We start from the raw sequence: 11,228 nt of genomic DNA on the forward strand, positions 1-11,228 counted from the left end.
TTTGTTCATCTATTTGGTGAGGTCTTTCCTCTTGTTTATTTGTGATTATTTGAAATTCACTAAGGGTGGTTTTGTGAGACTATTCGTGTCTCGTTTGTAATCGTTTGGAATCCATTTGGTTGATAGTGGAATCGGATTTCGATCCCGTGGACGTACCTCACATTGAGGGAACCACGTAAAAATTCTTGTGTTGCCGTTGATTTAATTTTTCCGCATTAGTTTTTATTCCCATTAATTGATTTACTTGTGGGGAATCACATATTTTTCCTAACATGCTTCTCCCCAGTGAGCTACACCACCAATAACCAAGCCAAGAGTCTGTGAATGATGATTAAGAAGGTCCTTTGCCATTGCATGTGTCTGCATAATTTCATTGGAAGATTAGTCCAGGTCGTTACTTAGAAAAAATGACAATCCATTATAATTGAATGCAACTAATTTGGAAGATGTATATATATAGAAAGCAACAAGACCCCCAAAACAAAAGAAGTGTTATTAGAAAAGATGAAGTGGATTATCTTTCTTTTCTTAACGATTCAAACCAAATGGAATTAAAACCAAATGGAATTAAAATCAATGGAAGGTAAAACACGATTTCCAAAATTAGTAGAAAATGATGAAAAATAATTCTTGAGAAGAGCTTAGAAGATGATCTAACACAGACAACAAGAAGTAACTACCAAAAAATTCTAAATGCGCTTTAAGATTGAGAAAGAGTTGAAATGATGAAGGAAAAATACTTTTATAATCAATATTAACCTTCTAGATTTATTATCTTTGCAGAAAGAAGGATAAAATAGGGATGGCTTTATTCTATAATGATTTTGTCTTTTCAATTTGCTTGTTTAGAAAGTACAAATATCACAAAAAGAGTTGTAATTGAGAGGATTATAGTGTAGGATTCATAATTGGAATCACATCACAAGCTATCTTGGGAAAAAGATTGATATTGATAAGTAAAAAAAATAAAAATAAAACAAAAACCAGAATATTCATCTGTATGGCAAGTTCCCTAGTTGGGCAGATGACAATTACCCCCGTTTAGATTTGATGTAACAACTCCACAGCAGATATCAGAAAAGCAAGGGTCTTTCCAGAACATGTCCTTGCAGCTCCAAGAACATTTTTGCCTTCCAAAAGTGGCTGAACAGATCTGGCTTGGATCTGCAATTGGAATCAGAAGTTAACTCAGGGATATATGTTCTATCTAAGGATATCTACATAAAGTAAACAGTTATGACAATACAAATATAACAATCAGCATATCAAATTTACATACAAATAATTCATGCTTTCTGTTTATAAAGAGATAGGTAATTCATTCTGTTAAGAGCAAATTATGTTAAAAACAATGATCAAACTTAAAGATTCATTTACATACAGGAAGTGTGTAATAACATCACGGAGTGCTAGAAAATTCAGTGAACTAGGTTTTTTTTGTTTTTTGTCAATGACAATAGGTGAATAATGGTATGCCACTTTTATAATACATGAGAACTGTGAATCCATTAACAGGTTGAGACTTCGAAAAAAGCATTTCAAATCTTTTCCTGTCACCTCCAGGCATATAATTTGGGCACATATATTTTCTGGATTTTAATTATTAATTCTCTAGTTACTACTTGAATGGGGAAAAAAGGAAAACAAACATTCATATATTTGTTTTTTCCTTTGAAAACTGTAAGAATGTGAATATCTAGTTAGTAAACCATGTTAGTAGTATCTCAGGATATTCTTTCAGTCTCAAAATACAATGAATATGAGCTATGAGTCCTCTACAACCAACAGAGTACAGCATAAGGGCATTCAACAAGGAATGTCCCAGAACAGCAAATAGGGATCAAAACCAATCACAATGCTTCATTCAGCAACCAAATTTAGTTGCCACTTGACCTTAAGATATGTGACAAACAACCAAATCCAACGTGCCTACCTTGCACAAGAAAACCAACACATTACATGGATTTAATAGATGGGAATCAACAGTATTCTGGCAATGGCAGTAGTTATTATTATTATGATTATGCAAGAAAATCTGGAAAATTAAGAGAAGTAGTCAACTTTTGTGTTGCAGAGAATGGAAGCATTTGTTTTGGGGTTGCTGTTTCTTTTACTCCAAAAATTGTTGACACGGAGATTTCTACCAATCAAGCCACTTTTTTTTTTTTTTTTTTAAACTAGGAAATGCCCTCAAGCTACAAAGAAATGGGCAGCTCGGTTACAATCAAGCCACCTTGAACTAGAAATAAGCTAAAAAAAAAAACCCACAAAAACATGGTTCCAAACACCATAAAAATGAGGTCAAACAGAGAAGTGATTTATATGAATCCGGATGTCGAAGAGGAAGTAGACCCTGTTAAGAGGAGGAAGAAGATGCAGAAGCTTTTGGCTGATTATCCACTTGTTGTGGAGGAGGATGATCCTGATTGGCCCGAGGATTCTGGTGGGTGGGGTTTCAGCTTGGGTCAATTCTTTGACAAGATTACTATAAAAAATGTCAAGAAGGACGATGATGATGAGAATTATGATGGTGAAAATGAATTGGTGTGGCAAGATGACAATTACATTCGTCCAATCAAAGACATCACCACCAGAGAATGGGAAGAGATGGGAAGAGACTGTGTTCAAGGACTTCAGTCCTTTGATTGTCTTTTTGCTTAATCGATATAGAAGGTTAGTTTTCAGTGTTTTTTTTATTTTTTTTCCAGGTAGCTCCATTTTCCCTCTAATTTCTCATTTCAGTTGCTTTTTTTTTTTTTCCCTGAACATCTTGGTTCTGAATTCTAACTGGATAAACATTCATCAGCCATTTGATATAAAGTACTAGTTGTCTTAGCAGTCTTGGGCAACGTTGCTTCATGTTCTTTTTGTTTCCTAGTATGGTTTGTAATTCTCATTTCCATTTGATGCCTGTGCATTGATGGATCTGATTCTCATTTTCCATATTGGAAGTGAGGTGATCTTTTGAAGTTCTAGTTGCTTCTGCAATGCTATGATCTTCTTCTTTTGGTGCCTTGTACTGTATCTAATTACAAATTCATGGAGTTTCTCCTGTTAGTCTTGGTGAACCCGTGACTTTTCTATATATCCCTTGGTAACAGCTATCCTTCTTGTGTACCAATTTTCAATTTATGTGATTGATGGCTATCTGGTTTACACGTTGAATCTGTGTTCAATCTTCTCATTCTACTTATAGAATAGTAGTTCACTTCCAATGGGTCAATGCACATGGATTAATTGGTCTTCTGACCTTTCACACTTTTCTATATTGCTACTTTCGATTGCTCAAGTTGAGTGTTCTTTCACAATTTCTTGTATGCTTACAGCCATCCCTGTCTAATAAGGGAAAGAAAAATTCTGTTTGTTATTTGATTTCTACAGGCTTGGGTCAATTAATTAGCGATGTTTATTGATGTTGATTTTCCATGGTGCATTGGAAGCTATCAGAATATTTTTAATGAGATGTCAAACCTTCATGATTGATTTTATGGCAAAAAATGCTAGATTTATTATAGAGTATATTTTTATTATTTAATGAAAACTTATGAATCTCTGCAGACCACTGAAAAATCAAAGGATGCGGGATGAATTGGAGAAAGCTGTAAATATCATATGGAACTGTCGGCTACTTATTTTTTATTCTCATCATCCCACCTTTTAACATTTATTTTATTTTCAACTACCAAACAGTGTGTTGCAATAGATGCTGTTGTTGAGCTTGATTTGGTCTCTGCTCGACAAGTGTCCATCTTCCCAGAGCTTATCTTCACTAAAGCTGGAAAGATTTTATACTGTGAGAAAGGTAAATTTTCTAGTAAATAAATTCTTGACACAGCCTCAGCCTTGAATCATAATAATTGTATTATATTTGATTTTTTTCCTGGTATTCAGCGATTCAAACAGCAGATGAGTTGTCAAAAATAATGGCATTCTTTTATTACGGAGCAGCCAAACTGCCCAGCTTGAATACCGTTGGAAAGAGTGAAGAACCAATCCCTACCATTTGAATCAACAGCGAATAGTGTCAGAATAAAGTTGTACATAACTATAACTATATATATATATATATATATGTATGTATGCTATGGTTTAGAGAATGAGTTTCTGGGTTAGCGATGCTGTGTTTACCATGTTGTTCCTGGTGTGAGTTGAGTTGAGGATGTAGGATTCCCTCCTCTTCTTGTATCTCTGGTGTATTATCTCTAGCTTTCAGAGGATACAGCGTCTCAGTGAGGAGATGCAGACTATGTTGAATTTGGGCATAACAAGATTAGCAGCAGTATGTGCTGTGGATCACCTTACATGGGTGAAGGGGGTGATTTGTTGAATTCACCCATGGGAAGGCAACCAACCAAGTCAAGAATGGCAGCTACCATGGTTGACAATTGGTTGGCAAGAAATGTAGACAAGCCACCATTGTTGACACTTGAGGAGAAGCCATCATAGGGGTAGGTGGTGACCAATCACACCTCTCCTCCAATGTGTATAAATGGAGGTTGAGAGGAGAGGTGAAAAGGAGAGAACCAAGAACAACAAAGAGTGAGAGATGTGAGGCGGAGAGACCGTCTCTCTCGGTGTGAGCGAGGGAGACGGGAGAGTGGCTGAGTGAGGAGAGTGTGAGCTCCTTCTCTATTGTAATCTTTATGTAATCTCTCCATTGTTATAGTGATAACCGGTTACTCTCCCGTGGACGTAGGCTTTAATGCCGAACCACGTTAAATATGGTGTCTCCTTCTGTGTGAGTGTGTTTTTCTGCTTACTATGATTTCTATAAGGTCTTGGGCGGGATTCCAAATCCCAACAGTTCCCCATATAGATCAATGGACACCATGAAAATTTAGCTCATATGTACATTCTAGGGGAGATTTATAACTACATTTAGCAATTGTTTGTTAATTTTAGTGTGAAAGCTGAAAATTTTGTTATTTATGAACAAGATGAATATGGAGTTTCTTTTTTTTTTCTTTTTTTCTCTCAAATAGTTTGTGTCCTGTTCTTTAATCCTTGATTTTGGTACCAATATAAATACTAGCTTGTTGCATTCATTACATAACCAATTGGTGTATGGAGAGGGCTCACATGAAAGGAAATTTCTTAGCGCCTGTGTATTCCTTGATTTTAGACATTTTCAATATGCTGTGCAGAGTTTCTAGAACCCTTTGAGAGACACGGGGGCTTATGAGTTCATGTCAATTTAGGCATTTATAGCTTTGAAAATCCAAGAGGGGATTCGTATTTTAGCTACCAACTTGGCATTGGAACATTGGCGGTCGCCCCCCTAATGAACACTTCATCAAGTGTGACCTATGCAAATGTGTTCCACGTGGAGTTCCATACACAGTGACAATTAATTTGTAGAGTTTATGCAAGCTATAATCCACACAACTCATGACACAAGTAAAAAGACTTCAAAATTAACTTTCTCACGAATAATTATGCGTAGAAATTGAATTTTAAATCATCTCAAACAATAAAAGGCACAAAAACCGGTCATATGGGATGCTAGAGCCCCCAATATCCACCGCGACGAACATTATGACACACTGACAAATATGGTCTACATTTAATCTTTATTTTACAGAAAAGAAACTAACATAGCAGAGTTGGATAACAGAACAATTGACTTGATCCACCTCCTATTAGATAATCTCATACCCATGAACAACCCAAACCTTCCCACCAACAAAGCATCTGATGCCACAGCCACTTCAATGCTAGCAGCAGCCATCGTGACCCAAAGAGCATGGCAGCACCTGCTATTACAAAAGCAATAATATTACCTCCAATGACACAGAAAAACAAAAGAAAACAAAAACCTATAAAGATGAAACGTACCATCTCTGAATCATGGAGGACTCAATGAGCTCTCATTCCTAGGTGAGGGTGCTTGAAACACTGTCATAGGTAACCACAAATTCATACCATCAGCAGTATAGAAAGCAAACTTTAGACATTTATGGCCATTTTGAAGCAAAACCAATCCGAATAGATCATCTTAGATAGGTCAGGTTAAAAATAAATTAATGCTTTATGTTCTTCAAACATAATCAGGTTCAAAAAAAACAAATGATTTGCCTTCTTCAAATAATTTGTTACATTAATTTGTCCTGCTTGTATATGAACTAGCTTAAGGTTAGATATGCTGACCACCATTTCGTAACGATTGTTCTCACAAATTATGTATGTATGCATCATTGATGAAAATAGGTAAGACGATGAGAGCTATAAAAAGCTAAAGAAGCAGTCGACCATATTGATGGAAAGAAGCTTGGAAGAAGAACATTTAGCTCAAACTTTGCTATTGTAAGGCCAGGTTTAGAACTGAATAAACCCACCATTAGATGAATTCTTTTAATTCAAGTAGTTCGGATACACTTGAATGTGAAAATTTTCTTTGGGCAAGCTTTCTTTAAAAAACACAAAAAACAATTCAAAGAAAATATGTAACTATTTTTAACCAATAATTGTGATTGACAATGAAAATTGAAGTTCAAATTATGAATAATGCAAAACATGTCAAGCCTGATCAATTTTATGACAAATGTTTGTCATGGGAGATACTATTCATCACACAAGTCCTAGTGCATGATTACACCCAATGTCTTAGGATAGGTTTATTTTGCCATAAAATATCATGGTTAATACTATTTGACATATATATCAAGTCTCATTATTTTCATACACATTGAATATTTTTGTTCTCTTTCTCTATCTACATACATATATGTATATATATACCTATATATATATATATATATATATTATGGTTGCGCAATTGATCAAAATTAAGGTTCAAAGTTAAGGTTTGGGGTTATTATTTTTGTTATATTCAATCCTTGTCTTCTTTTATTCTTGAATAAGGATAAAAGACAATTTAGTCCCTAAAGTATGCGATGTTTTTTATTTTAATCCCTTAAGTTTCAATTTTCTCATTTTGGTCTTTAAAATTGTCAATTTGAGTCAATTTAGTCATAGGTCTAACGTCCGTCTACATTGATAACAAAAATATGAATAAAATATAGTTTACTCTATAATTAATTCTTTATTAATATTTTTGTTGTAGAAAATATTTTAGTGATAACCAAACATCCAAAAATAAAAATAAAAATAAAAATATCTTTTTGGACAAAATTATCCTGCATGAAAAATATTTTATGAGCCTTATTTTTGAAATCTCAATCATTTTGAGATTAATTTGTTTAACTTCTACGAATTGGAGAAAATATACAAATTCAAATTTAGATACTGAACAAATTAAGGTGAATGTTAATTTATTATTTGGTGAAATTTTTTTTTAAAATTATTTATTTATAAATGGGTTACCCCTTGGCTATTTATTTAATATAGTGTGCTACAGTTGTAAACCAACGAGTAATACAATGAGCAAAAGAAGAATTATATACCTTAATAGTGATTTTTGGTATGTGTGCAATCTTATACCAATCCTCCCCCTTTCCCTTCTCACATCGCCTTTCCAGTTCACAGCAGTTGATAATGTGCAACGATTGGAGAGATTCAAGGCCTCGTAGCCCTTCCTCTGGCAAAGACTCGAGCTTTGGGCATACTATGATCTTCAATGACTTCAATGTGACAAGGCTTGCAAGGTCTCTAGGCAACAGTTTAAGTTCTTGACAATTTTCAATCACTAGTGACTCAAGAAGAGTAAGGTTCCTCAGAAACTCTTTTGGAAAACAAACCGTCTCGTAATCATCACAAATAGTGAGGGAAGTGAGACTATTAAGATTTGATATTGAATTTAGTACCATGGTGCACTTGCCAACCAACGACAATTCTTTGGGAGCCGAAAGATGCGGGAAGCTCAATTTAGGACAATGAGTAATATCTATCTCACGAAGACGAGGGAACAACTCTCTTCCCTCCTTCCTTGACAAACCTTCCAATTTCGGACAATTGCGAACTGTGAGTTCTTCCAAAGATGGGAATCCTCCACCGCCAGGATATTCGTTTTCAATACACTCCACTACTTCTTCCATTGCATAAATTTCAAGGCTTTGTAGCAAAGGTAGTTGTCCAAGCGGTGGAAGTTGTAAGCAGTTGTTGCACGTGAAGAGCCGGATAGTAACTACATTTTGAAGTTCTGAACCCCTCATCCAGATCGGGAATCGAGTACCTTTGTACCCACTTACGATCAACTCCTTTAGGTTTGGATGAGGTTGAAGGGCTTCAAGTACTAGCTCAGATTTAACATTTTCCTGTGATTCACATTCAGCCAAACCATATTCCCAATTTAGTTGCAACTGACTAAGATTTTCCTTCCCCACTAAATTGGCTTCTTTTGCATCCATCGGATTTCTCACTCTCTCAAGCTGCCAGATACAAAGTTCTCCTTGAAGGTTTAAGCATTTCAATTCAGCTAGGAGACTACAATCAGTGCTCTTACCCACAACAAATTTATTTAATGTCTTCAGGTTAGTTAGCTGCCCAATTTTGGGGGGCATCTCAATTAACGGACAACATGACAGAAAAAGATGTCGGAGACTTCTCAGGTACCTCATGTTCTGGGGCAATCTCTCAAGTTGGAAACAGTAGTCTAGAATTAATGTTTGCAAATTCAAGAGATTACAAATTGAATCAGGAAGTTGCTTGAAACCAGAATGGGAAAGGTTCATATACCTCAGATATTTTGAGTTGCCAATTGAAGGTGGCAACTCTTTCACGCTGCCCCGTGCATCAAAAGCTCTCAGTGAACCAAACATTCTGAAATCAAACAAAAAAGACTCATCTTCTAATGTGTAATTTGACGGACGTTCCAGTCGTAATGTCCGTAAGGATACAACTTTGTGAAATGTGTTATTAAAATTATCCTCAGGCCCGACAACCAATGTTACATGATGAGCTTTTTCCTTGTATATATTACTTGAACTGTTAAACTCGATCATTTGACATTCACCCTTCATAATTGATTGGGCAAGATCGTGAACAAGATCATGCATCTCGAAACATATATCACTTTTGTAGTCCACCTCTTGGAAAAAAGATATCAAACATAATTCATTCCAAATCTGATCACCAATATCTTCCGGTTCCCATCCTCCTTTGCATGAAATATAGCCATTAGCCATCCAAAGATGAATTATTTCTTCCTTTGGAATTCGAGAACCCTTTGGGAAAATGGCACAATAAGCAAAACAATGTCTTGATTCCAATGGAAGATAAAAATAACTTAATCTTAAGGCAGGCAAGATGGAATTTTTGTCCTGGGGTAATTTCCAAATTTCACTTTCCTTAACATGAAGCCACTCTTTTTCCTCACTTTTGAAGCGCATTAGCCCTCCGAGGGCCTTCGCAGCTAAAGGCACACCCCCGCACTTCTTCACTATTTCCTTCCCAATGGCGACAACGTTTGGGCGTTCTTCATTTCCAAGTCCAAATGCTCGTTGCCTGAACAACAACCAACAATCTTCTTTGGATAAAACTGACAAGCGATGAGGGGAAATAGTTCCCATGATTGATGCAACCTTATCAATACGAGTAGTGACAATAACAGAAGCACCTTTTGATCCACATGCTAGTGAATACTTGAACGCATCCCACTTGTCTGGATCTTCGTCCCACACATCATCTAATACAATCAGGTATCTTTTCCCATTCAGCATGTCACGAAGCTGTCTCTGCAGTGAGTCTAGGTCAAATGCCTCACAAGCTTTTCCGATTGCAGATTCTATTGTTGCTTTGATCACCCTTTTCACATCAAAATCTTGAGAAACATAAACCCAAATTTTAGGATCGAAGTGGGGTTTGACCCTGTCATCATTGAAGGCCATTTGCGCGAGGGTTGTCTTTCCAAGACCGCCTATACCAAGTATAGGATACACAGAAACATCCTCAATATCACATACATCCTCAACCAGAAATTTGACAATCTTTTCTTTATCTTCATCTCTTCCGTAGAGTTGTGGTTCAGTGATAACGGAGCTGGTTTCACGGCTGACATCATGTTCAACTCGTGTCACCACCACAACTCCCTCGGTCAAGTGAAATTTGCGATTAGCAGCAATTGCATCCAACTTCTGTGTAATCTCTTTTATTCTGTTCCCTATTTTGTGACGAAACAGAACATTCTGAACAGGATAACAAGTTAACAAAGAAGTGCTTACCTTCTTGAGAGAACCATAACCTTGGCCTTTTAATTCACATCGGAGGGCTTCGGTTGCGCACTCATCCAAGATGTCATCTGCCTCGTAGGTTGCATCATTGAGCTCTTTCAACCAATTCTGTATAGCTTTGTCATGCAGTTGCTTTTGCTCTGCATCTTCAAGGACAGCCTGGATGGTGGAGAGAGTGCTTGAAAGCTTTTTCATCTCCGTGTCTACTCCACAGAGCAATCCCACCTCATTTTGGATCAAGGAGTTGAGATTTTTAAGCACAAACGGAAGAAATGGAACAGCCATGGTCACTTGCTTTCTGGATTCAAGGTGTTAGGCTCAAAAATGAAATTGCAAATGCTTTGCCAAACTGAATGACCAATTTTTATTTAATTTTATTTTTTTTTTTCAAAGGTTTAGCTTTGGAAAATTCGCATACGTGCCTATAAAGAAGTGTACATATATGTTTATGTTTCCAACATTGCTTTGTTAATTGTAAGGACATGTGCATCCCACTGGTTTCATGGTAAGGTTGTCCTACTCATGCAGCAGTTCATTTTCGCTTGTCTAGCGACGAAATAAACAATCTTTTATTTCTTTGAGGGGAATCTTGATATAAAAATCGTTGAATTTACACGCATATCAAAATTGAATTAACCAATAACATTTTCAATTCAAAATGGGTGCAATTTACTGCATTTGCTACCTAACTCCCGAGTAGAACCGGTGCTACTGTTTAGTTAATTATATTGGATTGTTTAGGCACAAGCAAGCGTCCAAAATTGCTTTGGTTCTTTGGACATGTGGTGTCTTTTACCGAGACAGTTGGGCCTTACTTTTTCAACATGATCGACTCCTTTTTAAGGAAAAAAAAAATGATTTATAAATAGTATTTTTATGCATAAAATTTATTCAAAATAAACTGACATTGATATTTTTGTAATTATAAATCATAATAGCTGGTGTGTTTGTCACAAGAAAAAGAAGTTTTTTTTGCAAGAGCGTGACTTCATAATGTTTGCATCCCACATTGGTGGTAGATGATGTCCAAGATAATGGTACAAAATATCTCTCTTATGAAGACGTATTTTGAGTTGGAGCTCAAAGGAATAAATTCGTAAA

At 36.0% G+C, this 11,228-nt stretch overlaps 1 pseudogene; it reads right to left on the reverse strand.

The window, feature by feature from the left end:
- Positions 1–5,575: 5,575 nt before the first annotated feature.
- Positions 5,576–10,658, reverse strand: LOC114269662 (putative disease resistance protein RGA1 pseudogene; annotated as a pseudogene).
- Between the last annotated feature and the right edge of the window lie 570 nt (positions 10,659–11,228).

The sequence above is a fragment of the Camellia sinensis genome, chromosome 4 (genome assembly GCF_055761805.1).
Source record: "Camellia sinensis isolate YWXY chromosome 4, ASM5576180v1, whole genome shotgun sequence".
Taxonomy (NCBI): domain Eukaryota; kingdom Viridiplantae; phylum Streptophyta; class Magnoliopsida; order Ericales; family Theaceae; genus Camellia; species Camellia sinensis.